At 56.8% G+C, this 20,493-nt stretch overlaps 1 protein-coding gene and 1 long non-coding RNA gene across 7 annotated transcripts in view; one reads left to right on the top strand and one right to left on the bottom strand.

The window, feature by feature from the left end:
* The window catches only part of CBFA2T2 (CBFA2/RUNX1 partner transcriptional co-repressor 2), a 45,906-nt gene extending 25,963 nt beyond the window's left edge, over nucleotides 1–19,943 (bottom strand). The window contains exons 1-2 of one of the 6 annotated variants that reach the window (XM_035343975.1): nucleotides 12,991–13,003; nucleotides 12,304–12,306 (exon numbers count right to left, since the gene is read on the bottom strand). The gene's annotated coding sequence lies outside the window, so the exon portion shown is untranslated. Of the gene's footprint in view, nucleotides 1–2,542; nucleotides 2,668–3,321; nucleotides 3,342–10,223; nucleotides 10,379–11,413; nucleotides 11,788–12,303; nucleotides 12,307–12,990; nucleotides 13,004–19,743 lie in introns of those variants that run through there. The other 5 variants (XM_035343970.1, XM_035343969.1, XM_035343974.1 and 2 more) reach the window with 5 other exon arrangements.
* On the top strand, nucleotides 3,884–4,485 carry LOC118176769. Its single transcript, XR_004755514.1, has 2 exons — nucleotides 3,884–4,313; nucleotides 4,408–4,485. It is a non-coding gene; the product is annotated as an uncharacterized LOC118176769 (long non-coding RNA).
* Nucleotides 19,944–20,493: the final 550 nt, after the last annotated feature.

Genomic DNA, 20,493 nt, shown 5'->3' with positions numbered 1-20,493 from the left:
CTGATTTATACGGGCTCGCAGCAGAAAATTACAAGATGCTGGTGCAGACTTTGAGGAGCGGCCCCGGCAGGAGAAGCAGCCCGCGGAGCAGCCCGCGTGGAGCCAGTGGCACGGAGGCCGTCGCCGGCTGCAGGACGGACTCACCCCAGCATGGGCACGACGAGCAGGGCGTGCACAACATCGGCAGCGCTCGCTGCTTGCCATCCATCAACGAGGAGACGTGGACACGGCAGATGTCAGCTTCGCATCTCACCGCTGCTCCAGCTCCCTGCAGCTGCCCCACCTCACTCTAACAAAACAGCCCGGGGAAGGGAACCTTCAGGCAGCATTTCTGCAGCAGCAGGGCTGTGATTTTGCAGCGCCCTTCTGTTCCCAGGCGGCTGAGCTGCGGTGCTGCAAAATCATGGCCACAGCTACGAGGCTGCAGCAGCGCTCGCCGCCGATGCGGCCCTTTCTTTGTGCAGGGCTGCTGCAAAACGTTCGGGTGAGCGCTGAGAGCGACGTTCCCAAGCCAAGCACCTTGCCTGGTATGCACAGGCTGTAGCAGGGAGCATCGGACAGCTCATATATCTTGCAGACAGATCCTGCAGCCTCCACACTGCGAGTCTGGTTCATTGCTGGAAGCAGAAAAAAGCCACGATGGTCTGCTCTGAGCTACCAGGCTGCTGACCCTTCTTTTTCACTGCCCAATGTTTTATTCCCCAGATCTTAATTTTAGTAGGAAAAATAAAGTTGGGGAAGAGAAAGTGATTTTCTAGCCAATTCTGTAAGACATTTAGCAGATGTTGAGAAAGATGCTGTTTCTAGGTCACTGCAGTGAGCCCTTTTGCTTACGGGCTTCCCACCAGCGGTCCATCGCTACGTGACGAATCCTTGCCTGCCCAGGATCAGTCATCCGGGGAGCTTCCTTGGGGAAAAACCTCATGTCAAGCAGGGTCCATTTCATTTGCTGGTGCATTGTTAACCTCCGCGCTTGCAGACATGCCATTTCAAATGAAAGAGATCGAGGTCAAAACACTTGCCTCTGCATCATGACACGTGGCCACCGTCCCAGCTGATGTTTGCAGAGCTGCTGCGGGTCCCAGACAAGCCTGTGCCTGCTTTGTAGAGGATGAAGCAGAGAAGCAGGCAGCCCATGCACCGGCACGAGGCTGTTCTGTTTCTGCAGAAGCTCCCACTCATCCTTAAGAGGATCTTTCTGACCAACACATCCAGCATAGCAAATCCTCATGTCCCAGCCCCGATGCTCCTGGCTGCAGACTGCCACCTAAATCCCCCCCTGACTTCCAGCACACCATGAGGGAAGTCGCTCATAACCAGAAGGGATTTAGGGAGCAAAACTGCAGGTCTTCAGCTGCACTTCCAAGTGCAGACAAACCGGGGGGAGCTGGGGGGGGGCAGCTAAAACACCCCAAGGATGGGCAACCTGGGCACAGGCTGGGCAGCCCCAGAGGCAGCACGCTGCAGGGCATGCCCATGCAGGGCCTGGGCTGGGAGAAAGCTGCTGAGGGCAGGGTTTATGGGGTCTTGTGTTCTCCAAGAACCCAGAAATAGAGAAGAGCAGCGGCAGGCAAACACAGGCCTCCTTCAGAAATGGCACCCCTTTCTATGGAATTGTTTCTTACCTGAGCGTCTCTGAGATTAGATCGTGCCTTCACAGTGATTCTGTCTCGCTGGGGCAGAGTTTTCCTTACGTGCATTTTCTGTAAGTTGCCCCAGCTCTCAGTCCTATCCTGCTCTGCCTGAATGAAGAGGCACAAGAGGCACACAGTGCAGACACACCTTACAGAAGTGTGTATCCTACACACAGCAGGGGCATCTCAGAGCACCTGGAGGGTTAATACTACAGGAGGTATGAGGGGAACAGCCTGAACGTTACCAGAGGAGGAAACATTCTCATTTAAAATAAGAGGATGGATTGAAAGCCACAACCAACTCTTCTTAAAGTCAGCGAGTAATTGAAGATTTCAGAATTTTTAAGCCTAATTACCAAAGATCCACAGGAGGATGGTTTAAGTCAGACGCTTCAAAACAATGACTGAGGATTGCATCCCTCTTCCCTTCCTCATTCTCCCAAGCTCTGCTGCTCAATGATTTGGTTCCCATCATTATAAATCAACCTAAAGAGCCACCACTGACTGAAAAAATAGCCAGTACTGAGCAAACCTGGATTGCCTGTAGCACCACGGATGCTGCTGAGCATGCAGGGACCTGAAGCCAACGAGAATGGGCCCGGCAGGTCTGGTGTCTAAGGGGTGAGGGTGTCTGATGAGTAGAAAATACTCAGACTGAACAATATAGGAACTAAGATTAAAAAAAGTCCACTCATATGAGACACACCCAGAAATACCAGCACTCCAAGCAGCACACCAGTAACTGGTCAATAGCACCAAGGAAAAAAGCACAAGCACTTCTTAAAGAAGTGAGAAGATCTCAAGGCAGAAGACCACATTTAATCAACTAGACCACAGAGAGGCAAAAGTAATACCAAGGATGCCTGAAGCTATTACCAAAATCCGAAATCAAACTAGAAAAAGCCAACCTGTTTGTAAAGCACAGAGCAGGGCAGGTGTGAGTCCTGAGGCTCATCGTGGTCAGGAGGGCTGGTCAGGTGAAAACAGAGGTATTCTGTGCCAGAACAAGAAAAAACATCCAAACTCTGCCCAGAATGAAGCAGCCATAGAAGAACATGGGAAAAATGACTGGAAGAGCCCTGTTGGGTCCCTGGAGGATGACAATGGCCTGCTCGGTCCCAAACGCAGGGCAGGGCCCGACAGGGCTGAGGCGCTGCCGACCAGCCCCAGGGCTGATGCTGCGCCAAACGTTTCATGGAGACCTTGTTTTAGGTCACCAGAGGCCTGCAGCGTGCTGGAGGGGTGCAGAAGTCATTTCCACCCCTGGCGTTAACCATTTCGTGCAGGTGCCCATGTCCCAAGGGAGGGCCGCAGGCGTCCCTCGCCCTCTGGCCAGCCGGGGCTCTGTCCCTTTCCCTGAGGTGCCTCGTCCCCTCGGGTGCTGAGCATGGTACCCGCGGCCCAGCCAACATTCACTCCTGATCAACGACAAGCACAGGATCCCTGCCAAGAGGGCATTTGTGAGGAAAAACTCCTCAGATCACCACACAAATCACTCTTCCCTTCTGGGCACCCACAGGCCTGTAAGGCCTTTTGGAGCCAAAGCCCTGTACAAGCAGACCGACACCACACAGACACGATCGGCACAGGCTGAGGTCTCCCACGGGCAGCCCCGGTGGCTTCAGAGCTCCCCAGGGGACAGAGCAAAGGGTGGGCTCGGCCCAGCTCCCAGGGGACCAGGACGTACACGGGGTGGCTGCCGATGCACTCGTTTCCAAATCATCGTCCTGTGACACAGCGCAGAAAGGGCTTCAGGCGCCTGGGTCTGAGGGTTGCCACAAACCAGTCAGCAGTAACCTGCTCGCCAACAGCTGGAGCGGCGACAGAGGCTAAACAAGAAGCGAGACCACCACAACTGCAAACTGGGAAAGAGAGACGGCACCCCACAAACCAACAAGTGGAAGCAAACAAGCAAACAAAAAAAAGTTTGTTTTTAAACTGCTATCCTCCCCCCAGTCACAGCACAGCCTGCGACACGGTGCCTATAAATTCCCTCTAATGATGCGGCAGCCAGGCAGGGACCCATCTGTGCCTGGGCACAGGTGAGACTTTTCACTATCATGTAAGTGCAGGCTGCCTTTCAATTACACTCACCAGCCCATTAGGCAAATGAGATTTGCATATGAGAGGATAACTAGAAAGTCAAAAAACAGGCCCTGAAGTAAGGTATGTTTTATACCCTACATGCAAGCACTGCCGGCCGCCGGGTCTGTGGGAGGACAGGGACAGCAAGCTCGCTGCTCAGCCCAGGGCCGTGCCTGATGCTCTTTGGGTTTCTGCCGGGGTGCTGGTGTACTTGTGAGGACAGGCATCATCTGTGTGCCCTGCACCCCCATCTCCCTAAAAATACGGGCATTTCTGCAGGGCTCTGCATTGTTTTTGGGTCCTGTCCTGCAGCGGGCTGGAGAACAGATGAAAATACCACAGGCTCAAAAGCATTTAAATAGATTGCACCTGGGTTTCAGTCCCGCACTCAGCCAGCACCGCGTACTGCCCAGCACTGAGCCCCAGGACTATTTCCAGCACCACAAGGATGCACAACCAGCGCACGCTGCCCGGCGGTATGGGATTACACCAGTGTCCGATGTCACCGAGGGCACTTGTGTGGAATAAACAGTCCTGCTCAGGTGATCCCGAAGAATTAATCTGCCTACAAGTACTTTTTTTTTTTTTTTCCTGGTGAGTTTATGCAAAACAGACACAACCCAGCTCATCTCCCAGGATCCAGATGGCACTTGCAAACCTTGTCTGTGTATCAAATGTTGTTTTTTAGATCAAGTGTCCCTGGTTGACAACACAGAACTTCATGATGCTATCTTTAGAGAGGCTCTTCTGCACAGAAACACCCTTTGAGCATACGTTACAGGGAATATGCTAATGCAGCAGGGTGTTTTCAGCGGACGGAAACGTGTCTGCTCCTGGGAGCCCACATAGCCCAGCACACACCGAGCCTGGCTGAAGATGAAGGGTAATCCAGCCCTCCCGCGAGCACCGAGCCCCTGCGGAAGAGATCTACCAAAAAGTTAAGACTGTAGAGAAAGGTTAACTTCCTATGCTGCAGAGATGCAGGATGAGCCGCTGGCAAAGGCCACATGCACGCAAGAATTCTGCTCACCCCAAATCCTGCTAAATGACTTAAAGCAGCTGAACACAGACAGCAAAATCCAAGCTTTTGTTCCTTCATTTCTCCTGGAGGGTTGGAGATGCCTCCTCCAGTTTGCTATGCACCTAACTGCAAGGGCCCAGTAACAAGCTGGTGATTTACTTCCCCAAAGTCCTTACTTCCTCCTCCAGATTTCACGTAAAGATAAAAGCAGCTCAAGCAAAGTACTGTTTTAAGCACTGCATCAATACAGAACAGAACTCCAAAACTTTCTGTTTTATGTACTCCTGAGATGGTAACGTTTTCCTTGATACAAAAGTAGTAGTAGCTGTTAAAAAACACCCCCCCAAACCCTAACCTTGAGTTGTTTTCTATGCTCCTCAGCTCCAAGATCAAGAAAGCAATCATTACCCGCATGTGAAAACGCCTGAAAAACCAACCCCGACCTGTACATGCTGCCACCGGGCAGCACGACAGCATTACAAACGCTGGGAGAAGACAAAGAGGCTGCAGACACAGGAAAGGTCACGGCCCAGCTCATCTCCCAGACCAGAAGGTGACACCAGCGGCGGCTGAAATAACCCGTCTCACCCGCTGCTGAAAAGAACATTTCAGAACAGCGACATCAGGTAAAGCAGCTTCTTCTGAAAAAGAAAGTGATCCGGGAGGTAGCTCCTTCCATATTGCAGGCATTCACAGTAAACACCATATGGCCTGTTAATTTAATTAGGGAGAAGAAACCCCCGAAGTTTGAGATTTGACTTTGAAGGGTTTAAAACAAGTCTGAAGAAAATTGCTCAGGATACTGCGTGTGGTTGTTTTACTGGCTTCATCCATCCTGCTGACCCTCACCTGGCGACTCACCTCAAGGGGATTTTTTTGTTTGTTTTCACAAGCCCGCTGCCAGATGTGCACAACCTGCGCCACGCTGGGCAGCTCGGCCAGGGTGGGGCTGTGTCAGGTCGGAGGCACGTGTGGCAAGTGATCCGATTGCTTCAGTTAAACCCATCTCCTCAGATGCCAACCAGGGTTTTATTCTGAGTCCTACTCACAAGCCACGCTGGCGGAGTCCACTGTCAAGGCAGGATGCTCCTCGGGGCGGACAAACGGCAGGGAACCTACGTGAGAGGCACAGCCTCCGGACAAGCCTGGTCCGTGCCTGTTCGAAACTTTGCACTCCTAGTCGTGAGGCCAACCAGCCAAGCCCCAGCTGCTCCCAAAGACATGGACATGAATAAACGCTTGCCTCAGCATCTTCCCGGCTAGCAAGAGGGATGCTTTGCCCAAAGATGCTGCGTTATCAGAACAAAAAGACTTCTCTGTTTTTTAACACACCTTTCCTGGGGGAAAATGAGAATTCCCTTCTCAGACTTGGGCAGAAAGCAAGGCCAGAGGTTGACCATCCCAAGCAGCCTCATACGGTTCCTCCGCTGGGAGGGCCAAATTCTAAAGACTGATCATAACCTGGAAAAAAACTGAGAAGGAAAGTAAAAACAGCCTGTAACAATTTTCCTCAGTCCTGCTTCAATCTGGACAATTACCAGTTCTGAACAGGTTGCTCTAAGGAGAGAAGAGAACATCTACGACCTTCTCCAGACAGAGATTCGGATACATTTATGGGTGTCAGATTCGGATACATTTACGGGTGTCAGCAGTGCAGGGGCACGAGCTGCCCAGGGCATCACCAGCAAGAAACGATGCAGACCCCTGGGGAGGCGGCTGCTGGGGCACTCCAAGGCAAGGGCAAGGTTTGTATCAAACCCGCTGATCCTCTACGGAACAGCCTCTCGGGCTGCAATGGCTGAGGCTCACAGGGCGTGGAAGGGCCTCCTTCTCCGCTGAGCTCCAGGCGCTGCACCCAACAGCTCGTCCAGGGCGCTCTGGAGAACATCAGCCCCCCGCGAGCTGCTCAGCCAGGAGCCATCAGCCGCAATGCTGCAGCTTGAACAAACTCCTCCTGGGAGACCCAGCGCGGCCCACGGGACACCCAAAACTCCTCCGCAGGAGCACACAATCCATCCTCCTTCTGGACCGTCCTGGTTTCAGCTAGGAACCACCAGGCTGCCCCAGTGCTGCTCTGGAGTGAGGAACCCAGCAGAGATTTGGGGTTTGGGTCCCACGCAACCTGCTGCCCTCTGCGTGCATTGCACTGAGGGGAAAAACCACGCTCCCAGAATTTTGCAGCCTCGGTTTGCTTGTAGCTTCCCTTCAGCTCCTCCCAATGTTTGACTACACCAACAAACGAACAACCCACCTGTTCGTTGGTTTTTTTTCTTCTCCACCCAGACCCACGTTGGGATCTGCTCGTCTGTTTTATAGGTGCGGCACGACAACGTGCCAGCGAGACGGGTTTCCCATTTTCTGATCAAAAAAAAAAAAAGGCAAACAAAACCCAACAACAAAAACACCGAAAGACCAACAGACTTTTTCCTGCTAGCAAGAGACCTCCTCTCAGGACACTGCAAAGATTTAATTTACTGCCACTTGCCCTCTGGCTATTTTACATTTATGGGGTGGGGGCTGAAGAAAGGAGGAAGGCAGGGAGAGGGTGTAATTAGCTTTCCTTGTAAAATGTTCGTCCCAGTTGTAACGGTGCCGGGGATGCAGAGCCTATCGGGGGCTTAATAGATTTCAGGGCATTGTTCTTTGGGAGTGCTGAAGTGTGTGCGGGGTGGCCGCGAAAAAAAAAAAAACCCCCAAAAAAATCAATAAGTGGATCCTACTTCTTGCCACAACCCCATATGGAAGTAATCAAGCACGAGGGTGGCAGCTGGGGCCAATAACAGTCACCTGCAGTTGAGGGACATGGGGGTTTCGGATGGGTTTTTAATGCTAATTTCCTTGGGAAACAATGAGGGAGCGAGCGGGGCGCAGCAGACGAGGGCGGATGAATAGGGACCAGCCGGAACAATAGCTGCACCTGGTGCTGGGCGCAGCGGCACAGAGCCGGCACGCGGCAGCAGCGCACGGCACATCTGTTCCCCGCACAATAACCCGCTCCCCCGACGCTCCGCCAGCATCCTAAGCGAGGCGAGGGCTTTCAGCGCGCCCGGCTTGCCGCAGAGCAACAGGTTTGAGTCGCGGCGAGGCTGCGGCGGGCTCCGCGCGCATCCTCCTCCTCCTCTTCCTCCTCCCCACCTCGGCCGGGGTGGCTCAGTGGGGGACCGTTATTGATGCCTTGGGGAACCGGGTGGGTTTTTTGTCTATTTTTTTTTTTTCGTCCTGTTTCTGTACAGGAAACCGACTCTTGGACCTCCCCCAGGAGCAGGGGAAACCCAGCAGCAGGTCTGCAGCGGTCCTGGTTCTTCAGAGTGGTCTCGGGGCCGTCCCCCTTCACCCCCACACGTCCCGTCCTGCCTCTGATGGGAAAGACGGGAGCCCCACGGCTGGGAGCGAGCCTGGGGAATTCAATGCACATTATCCTAAAGCCTTAAGCTTCACTTATAAAAATGCCACTGTACCACCCCTGTAAAAGCCACGATAGTTACACGTTAAAAAGCTTTGAAACCTCTGAAATTGCTGTTGGCCCTTCGCACATAAACGGCTGACACGCGGGGCGGTGGGAAGGCCGAGGTCCTGCCCCGCAGACCGCTCGCAGAGCCGGGAACCAAACACGAGCCTCTCCGCTCAGCTAAAGGATTGCTGCTCACCAGTTCCTCCCGGCTCCTGCTCTCACCAGCCGCTTGGTTTTCCAGCTCCCACCAGGAGCAGTTCCCCAAATGCCACGTCAATTTAGACACAAACTTTAACGGGCTCCCAGAAAGCCGCGGGGATGCTGGCCCCAGGGACCGCGCTGGAATTGCTCTCAAAAGCCGCTTCATACCTAGCCCCTGACAAGCAACCCAGTATGGAAATAGTCACTGGATGCTGGGATAAAGCAGAGCTTCCCATCCGACCCAGAACAAGTCAGCTCTTTTCTTAGGGCGTAAACCCAACCAGCAGCGCATTATGACCACCTCCAGTTCAGATTTAAGGCACCAGCCAGCATTCCCTTAAACCCCTTTCATATGCCCGAGTCCTCAGCTGACTTCATTCAGCTGTCCAGCTGTATTATAAACATTGTGCGTGCACGTCAAGCCAGTCGTGTTTTTTATCCAAACCCTAAAGAAAAAAAAAAAAAATCAGAGCTGGAAAAAGCAAGAGCCACCTGGCTTGCCCATCCCAAGGCAGCAGTGCAGAAGAGCGCTGCCCCCTGCAAAACTGCGCTCACGGGGCAGCTTGGGCAGCGAGGAGCAGCCCTGAGAGCCCGGTCTGGCTTCTGAGGTCAAACCGTGTCCTTTCCCTCTTGAGTCCTGTCCCCCAGCAACAACTGGTGAGAGCCAAAATCCCCGGGGAGCGCCGTGCAGCAGCGCCCCGTGCTCTCTGAAACGGAGGTGAGGCGATTTGGGACCGGCACAAAAACCCCACCAGCAAGGCTGCGGCAAGAAGGGAAAGCTGGGGGCACGGCTTCTGTAAGGTTAAGAGGAACAAAACAGGAAGAAACCCAAGAGCCTGACCACAGGTTCCCTTCGGTTTTGGCTTCGGCGGGCTGAACACCCCCTGCACGCCCGGCAGATGCAGCCTGCCGAAGTCGGCAGGGGCCGTCGCTGCTGTCACCGGGCTGGCAGCACTGCTTTGGCCACTATTAAATGGGCTTTCTGCTCCTTTTCCTAGGGCACTCCCTGTGTAACGCACTCCTCAGGTTAACCATTTATTCTCCTCGCCGTTAGCGATTCTCATTCGTCCTCAGAGCCTCCAAACCCCTGCCTGGCCGCTCTCTGCCCGAACGGCCCCGGCTTCGCCTCTTGCCCCTGTTCCACATCTCGGCTCCCCGGCTGCTGCCTGCCGGAGGCACTGGGTGCACCGGGGCCCTCAGCCATCCCGACCGAGCCTAGGCAGTACCCGACGTCAGACGAGACTTCTCCAGATGAACACTGAAAATCGCGTCAGGCAGCGGGCAGCTCTGAGAACGGCTTCGCTCGGATGCGCTGCCCCATCCCCATACAACGACCACTGCCAGCCACCGAGCTCCGCGCCACCCCCTGCCTCCCCACCCACACCCCACCTCCCTCCCTTTAGTTGTCCTCTACAGGACCTGCAAAGGAAAAAAAAAGTTCTCCCCAGGCAAGAAACCAGCCAAATTAGTTGTCGAATGGCCAAACCGCGCCGTGCCGATGCCGGCACAACTTCCGTCTGCTTTGAGACCCCAGGAGCAGCTGCTCCCGCGCCCTGCGCCGCCGCGTCGGGGAGCCTGCAAGCTTGCTGCAGCGGGGCTGCTGCCGGAGCACGGATCTCGGCTTTCAGACCCGCAGAGCCTCGCCGGAGGTTTTCTGCTTTTCTTTCCTCCTTTGTGCTGGTGCGCTGTGAGATGCTCAACTCGCGGAGCTGCCGCCTGCCTGCTCCCCAGGGACACAGGGACACTTAGCGAGCGTTTAACGTGCCTGGATGCAGACTCGTACTATTATTTAAAAACAAAACCTCAAAAACCAACGGCAACCAACCTGTATCTCAACCCCCTGCGAACTCCAAGAGGAGGAAACCCTCGAGGAGGGAGCGCGGCGCTCCCCGGGGAAGCCCTGCCACTTGGCACAGCCAGAACCAGCCTGGACAAAGCAACAGCAAGCGCACAAAAGAGGAACCATCCGGCACGGAGCACCTAGCACACCGCCTCTCTTCCTCTCCGCTTCCACAGCGAGAGACACCCCTCCCCACCCCCCCGGCACGTTTTGGCTCCCCAAACTTTGCTTTGGGCGCCCCTCCCACGCCAGGCAGCGCTTCGGCCCCGCGCAAAGCGGCGCCGCAGGGGCAGGAGCAGCCGGGTTGGCTTCCCGGGGATATTTCGTGGAGCAGCCCCCCAGCCCCCGGGCAGCGGCTCGGGATGCTCACATCCCGCGGCTCCCGGGGGCTGGAGGAGGGTCTGCTGCCGCCCGACCTTCCCAAAAAGAATTGGGGGGGGGGGGGGTGGGAGACAGGGGGAAGGGCAGGTTTAAAATACGCCTGTGGGGTCGAGAGATTGCAGTGGAGTGAGGCAGGATGCGAGGCGCAGCAGTCTGCAGCCCGGCAGTGGAAACGTCAGGGCAGGGAGGTCTGCTCCTGTACCACCAGCTTGATCCGGGAGATTTACATGCTGGTAGCATCACTTGCTGCTGGAGGAGCGCAGAGACAAAAAGGAGCGTTCTCTGACACAATGCAGAGCCCCGCTGAAAATACGGGGAAAAAAATGAGGAAACCTGGGGGCTGACGGCAGAAACCTGGCTCTGCAGGATTCCCCCCGGCTCCAGCACTACCCTGCACAGATGAGAGGCAGACCAGGCGGAGCGGAAAAAACACATTTTGCCACAACAGGCAAAAACCTCCCCGGCTCTCCGTTTCCCCAGGAAGCACCGAATCCTAGCCTCCTGCTCAGGGAGATTAAAAACGAGAAAAAAAGGAAAAAAAAAACCCACAAACATTCCGTAGCGCCGCAGAGCGAGCCCTGGCGCAGCTCTCCCCCCCGTGAGCTGGGTGCTCCGCCAGCTGCGCAGCCCGTGCAAGTTTTCCCCCGCCGCAGCCGACGCTGCCCCCTCGGCCCTACCTGCGGTGGGGTCGGGGCGCCGGCGCACCCCGCAGCGCTCCGAGAGCCCGCGGCACGGTGAGGCCAGGCAGCCCGGCTGCCCCCCCCCCCCCCCCCCGTCGGGTTTAAAAATAGATTGCTTACCCTAAGCGGCAAGGTTAGCGCGATCCAGCTGCTGTCGCATACACCTAGTTTCTTCGCAGTATAAATAAAAGGGCTCTTCCTCCGCCGCTCTTAATCTCGGAGCGCAGGCTGAGCCCAGCCTTCCTTCTCCTTTCATTAGCTGGACATGTGTCAGGTCCCTCACATCTGCGATTTCTCACCGCCTGGAGCCGCCTGTCCGGTTCCAGGGAAACACAGATGGATCCCAGATGGGGAGGTCCTGCCAAGCAGACCAGCTCCCACCTTGCCAAACGCCCCGCTCCAGGCGCGCGCCCGCGGCCGCCTGCCTGCTCCCTGCCTGCGCCGCGCTGCCCGGGCGCCTCGCCAGCTGATGTCACCCAGCGCGCACCTCCCAGCGCCTCGCCGCCGGCTCACACCCGCGCCTGCGACCCACCGGGGTGTTTATGGCCGGCGACAGCCGGGGGGCTCTGCGAGCGGGCCGCCCCTGCCGGCGGAGATCGCCCTGCACCGGGCTGCGCGGCCGGGAGGAGCCTTCGTCTTGTTTTTTTATTTGCCAGCCGGAGCGGGGTAAGCCGTTGGGTGAAGCAGCGAATTAATTTTCGGAAGGTTTCCCCCGTGCGCGTAAATCTCTCATGTGAAGTCCCCTGCAAGCCCCAGCCGCGCCGTTCGCGGCGCTGGAAAGCCGGCATGTGTTAGCAATTAGGAGCAACAACAAGATAACAAGATACTGATGTTGCAAGGGTACCAAATGAGGACTGGAAAATTCAAAGGAAGAGCAATTAAATGTGTAACGTGTTACTCAGATGGAAGAGGAAGTGTTAGAGGAAAATGTAAATCCTAAATGTTTTATACGTGGAGTAAAGCCCACGAGGGATTTTACAGCGGTAACAGAGCAGGCTCGTAAAAGAAACCCTCTGGACACCGCTGCATTCGACCGTCCCCCCCCCTCACCCCGCTGTAACGCCCAGGCTCGGCAGCTCCGCCAGCGACAAACCCCTGCTAGCCCCGGGCAGCCCCTGCCAACGCGCAGCGGGGCCAGCAGCCGCCCCGCACCGAGCCACCAGCCCCGCAGCAGCACCGACCTCGGCGGGCAGCCCCCGGGAATAAAAGAACCCCCCCCCCCGCACGCACACACACACACACTGCATCCTCCGCCCAGAGGCCATGCAGACGGCTGGGGAGGGGAAAGGATGTTTGCAGTTTGCCTGCAGCAAAGATCCTGCTCTGCAGTCTGGGCAGGGGAGCGCACGGGCACGTCGCAAGACGTCAGGAGGGATTCACCGCGCCAGCCTGCCTTCCTCAGAGCCGCGCAGGTTCTGGCCTCCCCGTAATCCTTCTGACACCTTTGCAGGCGATGGCAGCTCTCCCTCCGGCTGCTTCTTTGAAAACCAGACACCGAGGTACCTTGCCAGGACAGCAACAAACTACAAGCTCGCCGCTGCCAAAGCAGAGGGACGCCAGTTTCTCGAAAGCCCGGCGACCTGCAGCCTGCTGGTGCGAGCGTGGCAGGCCATTTACCGCCTCACGACCCCCAGACGCTCCTGGGTAGGGCACTCCCAGCACCTGGGAGCTCACCGCGCTCACCAAGCCACATCCACAGCAGCCCCCCCGCCGCCGGGGGGCCCCCCCCCCCCCCGGCAGCTGCAGGCACCTCCTCGTGCCGCTCCCGAGGCACGTCACCGAAACATCGCAGCCCAGAGAGTTCAGCTCGCCGGGGCTCCTGACACTTGTGACGAGGGTTGCGCAAAATCCTCCAGCTCTCAATATTTCATAAGCCGAGATGGAAAAACCATCCCTAAATTAGCCAGACAATGAAGCGAGACAAAAAAAGAAAACCAGGCAGCTCCCCTCGCACCAGAATGAACGCCGCTGGTTTCCTACGGCCCCGGCTGTGCCCAGGCGATGCCCGGCGCCTCGCGCTGTGCGGTCCCCACCGGGCAGCGCCGCGCTCACGCCGTGCTCCGACGTCCCGTATCGGGGGGCTCGCCTTGCAGCTTGGCCCCAGCACGGCAGGGACCAGGGGATGGGACGGGAGCAGCCCCTTTGCTTGAGGCATCGCCGTCAGGCACCGCCGCTCCCTGCCCGCTCCTGCCCCAGCAGCACCGAAGCGGGCAGAAACCCGCCTGCGGGTTCAAGAGGAAGGGCCGGATGGTGGACGGGATGGGGTCAAGAGACGCAGCCTGGGAGCTGCCAGGGCTCTGGGCCAGAGTCCCCACAGAGGGCCTGGAGAGGTGGGGGCTGCCCTGGGGCTCAGTTTGGGACAGGTCAGCCGCCCCCCGGCCCCCCGTCGCTGTATTTTATCGGCCTGCGGACGTCTGGCTTCACCTCGCCGTCCTCAGCTACCACAACAGCCGGGCTGGAGCTGCCATTTGCCAGCCCGTGGCCAAATTAATCCTTTCTCTATTTTCACAACCTGTAGTTTGAAACCTCAAAACTTCAGGCCACCCCAAGTATTTTACGGGCTGCCCCGAGGAGCTGTGGGTGCCCCGTCCCTGGGGGTGTTCATGGCCAGGCCGCTGGGGCCTTGGCCAACCTGACGCAGCGGGTGCCGTCCCTGCCCACGGCAGGGGGCTGGAGCTGGGTGGGCTTTGGGGTCCCTCCCAGCCCGAGCCGTTCTGTGATTTCAAGTACAGCTGCGATTTGCCTCTACAAACCTTGGGGAAAGGCTACGTGCTCCTTGCCATGGTGCCCAGAGGCCAACACGTACAAAACCCCAGAGCCCTCAGGAAAGACGTGGCCGGAGGAGCAGGATCAGGCCGACCCCTCGGCTCAGCCCCCCGGGAGGGACGACGTGCCCTTCCACCCCACCTTGTATCGGCTCTCAAGTCGTCGTTACTGGAGCTGGAGGAGGGTGGCGGGCAGCAGCTCGGGAAATTGCTTTCCCCGACTCGGCGTTCATCGGCTTCTGCTTTCTTCTCGTGGGAACGCTCCATGGAAAGAACGATGCAAACGGAGTTTGAACACTGCGAGCTATTGATACCTGCTGCTAAGTGTGGTTTTTGAGGAAAGTGAGGAAATCTGAAATATTTTCCCAGTTTCCAGCGGAATTTTTATGCCTCTCACGGCCCATTTCCACAGCAAGCACCGGGGACCCCAACTTCTTGTGGTGTCTCCTCAGTCCCACCCGCACCTCGGGGCACGCTGCGCGTGTGCTTTCTGCCTGCTGCGTTCTTACCTTGGAAAGCAGCTTTACAGGCCCTCGTGGCAGGCCTGGAAAGCCTTTGCCATTTTAAGCCGACCGCTTTCCATCGTGCAGAAAATAAATCCAAATGCACCGAGGCAGCCAAAGCCATTCATCAGGCTAAATGGAAACTGTAAATTCACGCTAACTGGAATCCGATGGAAACCAATTGGGATCCTCCTCCTCCTCCTCCTCCTCCTCCTCCTCCTCCTCCTCCAGGCTCAGGTTTGGCAGGCGAGTCAAACGTTTTCTTGCCTTCCTTACGCCGTCCTTCCAGGCGGCTGGAGCCAGGCCGGGAGCGCTCCCTTCGAAGGATGCTGGAGGAGCTCACTGCCTCGCGCTGCCCGGGGACGCCGCTCGGGCTCGGCAGGCAGCGCGTGGATCCCCCCCGGAGGCCCCGAGCGGAGCTTAGAGCTCTCCATTCTCAGCAAATTTATCACATTTAACAAACATCCTCTTTTCAATACCGCCATTATTTAAATTAGCACATGGCAGATTATGTTAACGAGCTTAATTTGTCAAGTAAATCTCATCATATTGCCTACTTCAGCAGTGAACGGGAGCATTGGTACCATTTCAACACTGCCTGGAGAGGGGGAAAAATGCGCACCAAAAGCCGGCCTTGACTGAATTAGCAGACTTTACACCCAGAACTCTGATCAGACACTGAGGAAAAAACAACGGCAGCAAAGCTTCGACAAATTAGGCACAACCTAATCAAGCTATCGAAACTTTACTTATGGCCACTGATTGATGGCTTGGGGGGGAGGGAGACAGAGAGACCTGAGCGCCCGCTGCCTTGCTCCCGCTGTGTGACCGCATTCGTAAAGAAGAAACACCCAGGAGGTGATGTCACGTCATTAAAAAGGAGGGGGGGGGATGGAAACAACCCAATTCCCCAATCTAACACCCTCACTGATTAGAAATCCAAGTCTCTGCAATTGTCACGGGCATTTAAAGGAAACAGAACTATGGAAAAAAGGAGTAACGCTATTTGGAGAGAGGAAAGCCCAGCCCGCAGAGGATTAGGCCTAGCGCTGCAGCCCTGTAGCTCGGCAATATTTTCCAAAGGGCAAGGTCAAAAGGTACAAAATCAACAGCGGCGCCGCTCGCCTCCGGCGGTTCATTAGGTGCCCAAGGTTCGTTAGGTGCCCGAGGTTCGTTAGGTGCCCGTTGGAAGCTGAGCCTCAGGCTCAGGCGAGGCGGCCACCACCCTGCTCGTCCCCCAGGCCCAGCCAGCTGCCCGAGGCCGGCACTTTCAGTGGACCCCCCCTTTGGGGAGGGGGCTCCAACGCCTGCCCCAGCCCCGGGCTCCTGAAGGGGATCCCAAAGGCCGGAGCCGCGGCGTGGGCGCTCCCCAAGCAAGGCTGGGGAGCAAGCAAGGCGCTCCCCAAGCAAGGCTCCCGGCCCAGAAAGGGCAGCGTTCGCAACCACAACCACGAGGGTGAGGAGGGGGAGACCCCAAGCCCCTTCCCCGCAGCTCTCCGTCACGCTCCCCGTCCCTCCCGCCACTATTTGCTTCCCTCCTGCAGGAGACTTCTCCCCCAGGAGCTGCTTTTATTTCCTTATCTGGGGCTGCTTTCCCGGGAGCCTTTTTCGCCCTTTACCACCGGTTTTCCTTCCCTCCAGCCCCTGGGGACGGCTGCATCTGCGAGCGCTTCCCAAGCTTGACTCGAGCGCGCCGCTGACGTATCTCACGGCGCACACTGGGTGACTCTGCCTGCGTCCCAGCCCCTCAAACGAGGTGGCAGCTCCGTGTCCCACTGCCTGGCCACCTCCTGCTATCGACAGGCACCAAAGGGGTTTTATTTCCTCGGAGATGACTTGTCACTAACCTGGTAACCTTGATTAAAAAAAAAAAAGCCAAAAGTTTCCCCGCCACACTGCAGCCTCCCTAGGAGATGCTTAATAAAATTTCCTCAGTTCTGTTTTGTTCATTTTACCCAACGAAACCACGGGCCGAGGGCTCGGAGCGGGGCTTCCCGGTGGGATCCAGCCCCGTTGCTGCCACAGCTTGGTTGGCTTTGTAGGTTTAGAGCCGAGCGGGGCTCCCTCCCTTCCCGCCTCACTGAACAACCAAAAAAACCCCACGTTTTCAACGGTGACTTCCCTTTTGGTTTCTTGCTTTTATTTTTTCACCGTTTTTCTTCCCCGAGCCTGTCTTCGCCGGCTCCTCTTCTGCTGTCAGTTGCCTTGTGGGACCGCTAGACCCGTAACAAGCAGCGAGGTTTGGGGCAGAAGAAACAAACAACGGACAGGAAAAAAAAAAAAAAACCAACCCACACACAACAAAACCAGCGCAGCCCTTTGTGCCTGGCCGGCATTCCAAGCTCCCCGCTCCTGGCTCCACGAAGTCTGATTTAGTAGCACTGCTGGGAGCTATTAGTTTACGAAAGAACCAGCACGCCCACCCAAGCGCAGACGGCTGCGAGAGGCTCCCCTTACACCGCTGCCATGTGCCTCTCCTCCTGCCCGGGGGAGTCGGAAAGGTTGCGGTTTCGCTGCGGGCAGGAAGCCAGCGAGAAACCAGACCGGCGGAGAGCGCGGAGGTCAGGCGGAGAAGGGCTGGATTGCATCCACGCCCCGACGCTGCCACATGAGAAAATATTAATTAATGGGAAGCTTATTGAGGGAGCGCAGCCTCCACCCGGCTCGTCCTTCCCTCCTTTTACCCTGCCCGATGCCTCCATTCCTTCTCTTGTGCATTTTGGTGGCCTGTAACCATTCTTCCTTCCTAGACCCCTGGCCTCCTTCCACTATTGCCCTTCTTCACCTTATTTCCGCCCCACTTCTCCATCCTGCTTTCACCACCTCCCGGCTCCCCGCCTGCCTCTCCCCCTTCCCACGGCGAGCTCCAGCACCCCAACGATGCCGCACAGCCGCCTGCTGCCTGCCTCCGCCACCCACAGCACCCCAGTAAGGGCAGCGCCCCAAAAAATCAGGGGCATGGGGACCCAGGAGGACGTCCTCCCTCCCTGCACCGCTGCTCGTCCCCCAGCAAGCTGCGGCGCCTTTTCCTTGGCGCGTGGAAGAGCGAAGTGTGGAAGGTGAGCTCACAGCGCGAACGGCTCGTGCTTCCCACCAGCTCTCCTCTTGGAGGCAGAGAGAAAAGCACGGTGAAGTGACACGGGTGGTAACGTGCGGAGCCTCTTAACAGCTGCCAAAATTTGCCTGGCTCATTATCCAAAACCATCTGCTTGGGACGCAGGAGTCAACTCCCCGACCCCGAGGCTTAGCTGCGCAGGAGAGGCAGGGGAGAGGTGAAGGAAGGAAACAAGCGACGAAGCATCACTAGAGCCATTGGGGTTTGAGATTCTCCAAGTGGCTTCTGTTAGGATTGCATCCGTATTTGGGTACCTACAGACAAGGAAAATACGTGATAAATAAAAAAAGCTTGACTTGCAGAGATGGAGAACAACCTGCAGGTTCCCTTCACCTGCCTCCAGCGCCTTCGGGGTGTTTGGACACAGGCCGAGGAGGACCAGACGCAGGGAATGAGGACCCAGCGTTTTATTACCTCCATCCTTTGTCAGAAGCACAGCCTGTTTGCAGATTTACAGCTCATGTCAACAGGAAGTTCATGTTTACAAGTTTCCAGGAAAAAAAAGCCAGCATTCCTGTCCTATGCAATCGCTTGGTGAGAACTCTGTCTCCCATGGGAGTTCTCCGACTGGTATGCTGAACAGAAACAAGTTTTAGCCATCTAAAACACCCAGACAAAGAGATAAAGCTATGAAAAAAAAAAAAAAAAAACGAAGGCCAGAAAGAAAACAACAATTCAGCAATTTAGCGGAAAATACGCAGCAAGACACTACAACCACGGCTGGCAAAACACTTCTTAGCATCTGGGATTCACGCTTAATAAAAACAGAAGAATTTTAAGAGAGTGAAAAGCTGTATTCAGGCGCTAGCACGAGCTTTTTCCTCCAGCCCCAAGTCCCCTGTAAGCTCCGTGGGCACCCTGGGGACGGCTCTGCGGCCTCACCGCCATCCTGAGGCCTGATGAAAGCGAGGGGCAGCAAGGACTTGGGCAGCCTACAGGCGGTGCAGCGCCGCGGCTGGCACACTGAGCTTCCACCCCGGCTGATTTCACGGCCACTTCCCCCTCACACGGCCACGGGTGGAGAGCAGAGCTTCGAACAGGGAACCCCGAGCCGAGGACGCCGTTTGTCCCCTTCGGTAAGCAGCAGGCAGAAGCGCTCCTGTCCCGGGGAGCCGGACTCCAAGCCCTCCCCTGCCCTCTGGGCAGTACCAGCCGAAGGGAAGCAACAGCCCAGCCCTCCTGCAAGAGTCACCCAGGGGCAGCCGGCAGGATGCCGAAGGACCACGCTCCGACGGTAAGTACTGATTTCCCCCACGCTGCACGGCTCACTGGATAGGGTTACGAAGCACCCAGGGTGGGTTCCGAGCTCCCAGGCGCGTGTTGTGCCCAGGGAGGTGTCTGCCTTGGCAAACGGCCATTTTCCAACAGAAGAGCGATTCCCTCCGAATATCCTTCACCGGGTTCACCAAACAACCTCGTTCAACAGAACCACAGCGCTACAGAAAACCAGGGCTCAGCAGAACAACGCTGCTTCTCCCGGGAGATGGCTGAAGAAAACCAGGCCGAAAAAAAGCGTTCAGGATTTCACATGCGGAAGCTAAAAACCAGCCCAGCTAAGGAGAAGGCCTCCAAGTGCCAGAGGCATCAGCTCCCCCCCGCAGACCCCACCAGATCTGCACCCGAACCCCGCTGCAGCCGCCCCCGGCGGGTTCAGGGTGCCCCAGCTCAGCCAGAGGCACACGTCCCCGCTCGCTGCCGCGCACCCGAGCGCTTCCACGCCGAGGCTGCGCGACAAAACGCCCGGCTGGATTAGCTGGACGGCAGGGAGGAAACGAGGAGAAAGCCGCCCGAAGCTCTCGGGGCTTCACTTCCACCCGAAGCGCTCTGCTACCTGCGCGCTGAGCCCAGCACGGCGCTGAAGAACGCTCAGGAGGTTCAAAGAGAGGTTCCGCCGGAGCGAGAGCGGCGTTTGAGCCGAGCGCCGCATCAAAGCGGGCAGAGGTCTTCCACCCGCCCCACTCACCAGGCAGACGCGTTCCGGCAACCGCCAAGAGCCAGAAGTGAGAACCCTGCGCGCTGGCGTTCGTTAGCATGCACCGGGGGGAAGAGGAAGAGGCCAACAATTACCTTCGATCCAGAACTCAGACGTACTAAACTCGAAACTTCAGCAGCTGTCACAACCTTGATTTTCTACACCACAAGGCGTTTAAAAAAAAATACACACGTCTCAGGGAAGGGAGCGCGAAAGGAACCCCTTAACTTAATACCCGGCAATAAAAGCTCGGAGGAGGAGATGAAAAGGAAACGTTCGCCAGCAAAGCGTCTCCAACGCGGGGCTGGATTTGATGGTGCACCCAGTTAAAAGGCAGCATTCCTGAAATAGTTGATTTGATTTGGCTGTGCTACTAACGAGAGGAAGAAGGAAAAAAAAAAAAAAAACTTCTCGAGCATCCATTCACTTCCTCTTCACTTCGTTAATCCCACCCAGAGCCCCCGCCGCCGCCGAGGTGAAGCTGTGTTTATTGCAGGCAATTTTGCTCCGGGGGTCGGCTCTGCCCAGGTGAAACGGCACGCTGCACGTCTTCTTCTTAACTTTTCCCAGCTGTGTTTTGCCGACTATCCCGAGCGTCCCCACCTGTTTCTGCAGACGGAGCAGCTGCAGCTGGAGGCAAACACCTGGCCCTGCGCAGCCCCACGCGGGCAGCAGGAGCGGGTCGCTGCTCCAGCAGCTCCTGCCCTCCCCGGGGCCACGCGCGGCTCCTGCGGCCGCTGACCCGGCTGCTCCCGGCCCGAGCGAGCCCAGACCCCGTGTGCTGATTTGAAGCCGAGCGGGGTTCGTTTGCATGAGGTTAGCTCACGGCAATACCGCGCGCCCTA

Source organism: Oxyura jamaicensis, chromosome 20 (genome assembly GCF_011077185.1).
Source record: "Oxyura jamaicensis isolate SHBP4307 breed ruddy duck chromosome 20, BPBGC_Ojam_1.0, whole genome shotgun sequence".
NCBI classification, from domain to species: Eukaryota; Metazoa; Chordata; class Aves; order Anseriformes; family Anatidae; genus Oxyura; species Oxyura jamaicensis.
The sequence above is the reverse complement of the archived record's forward strand: the minus strand, read 5'-3'. Positions and strand labels throughout refer to the sequence as shown.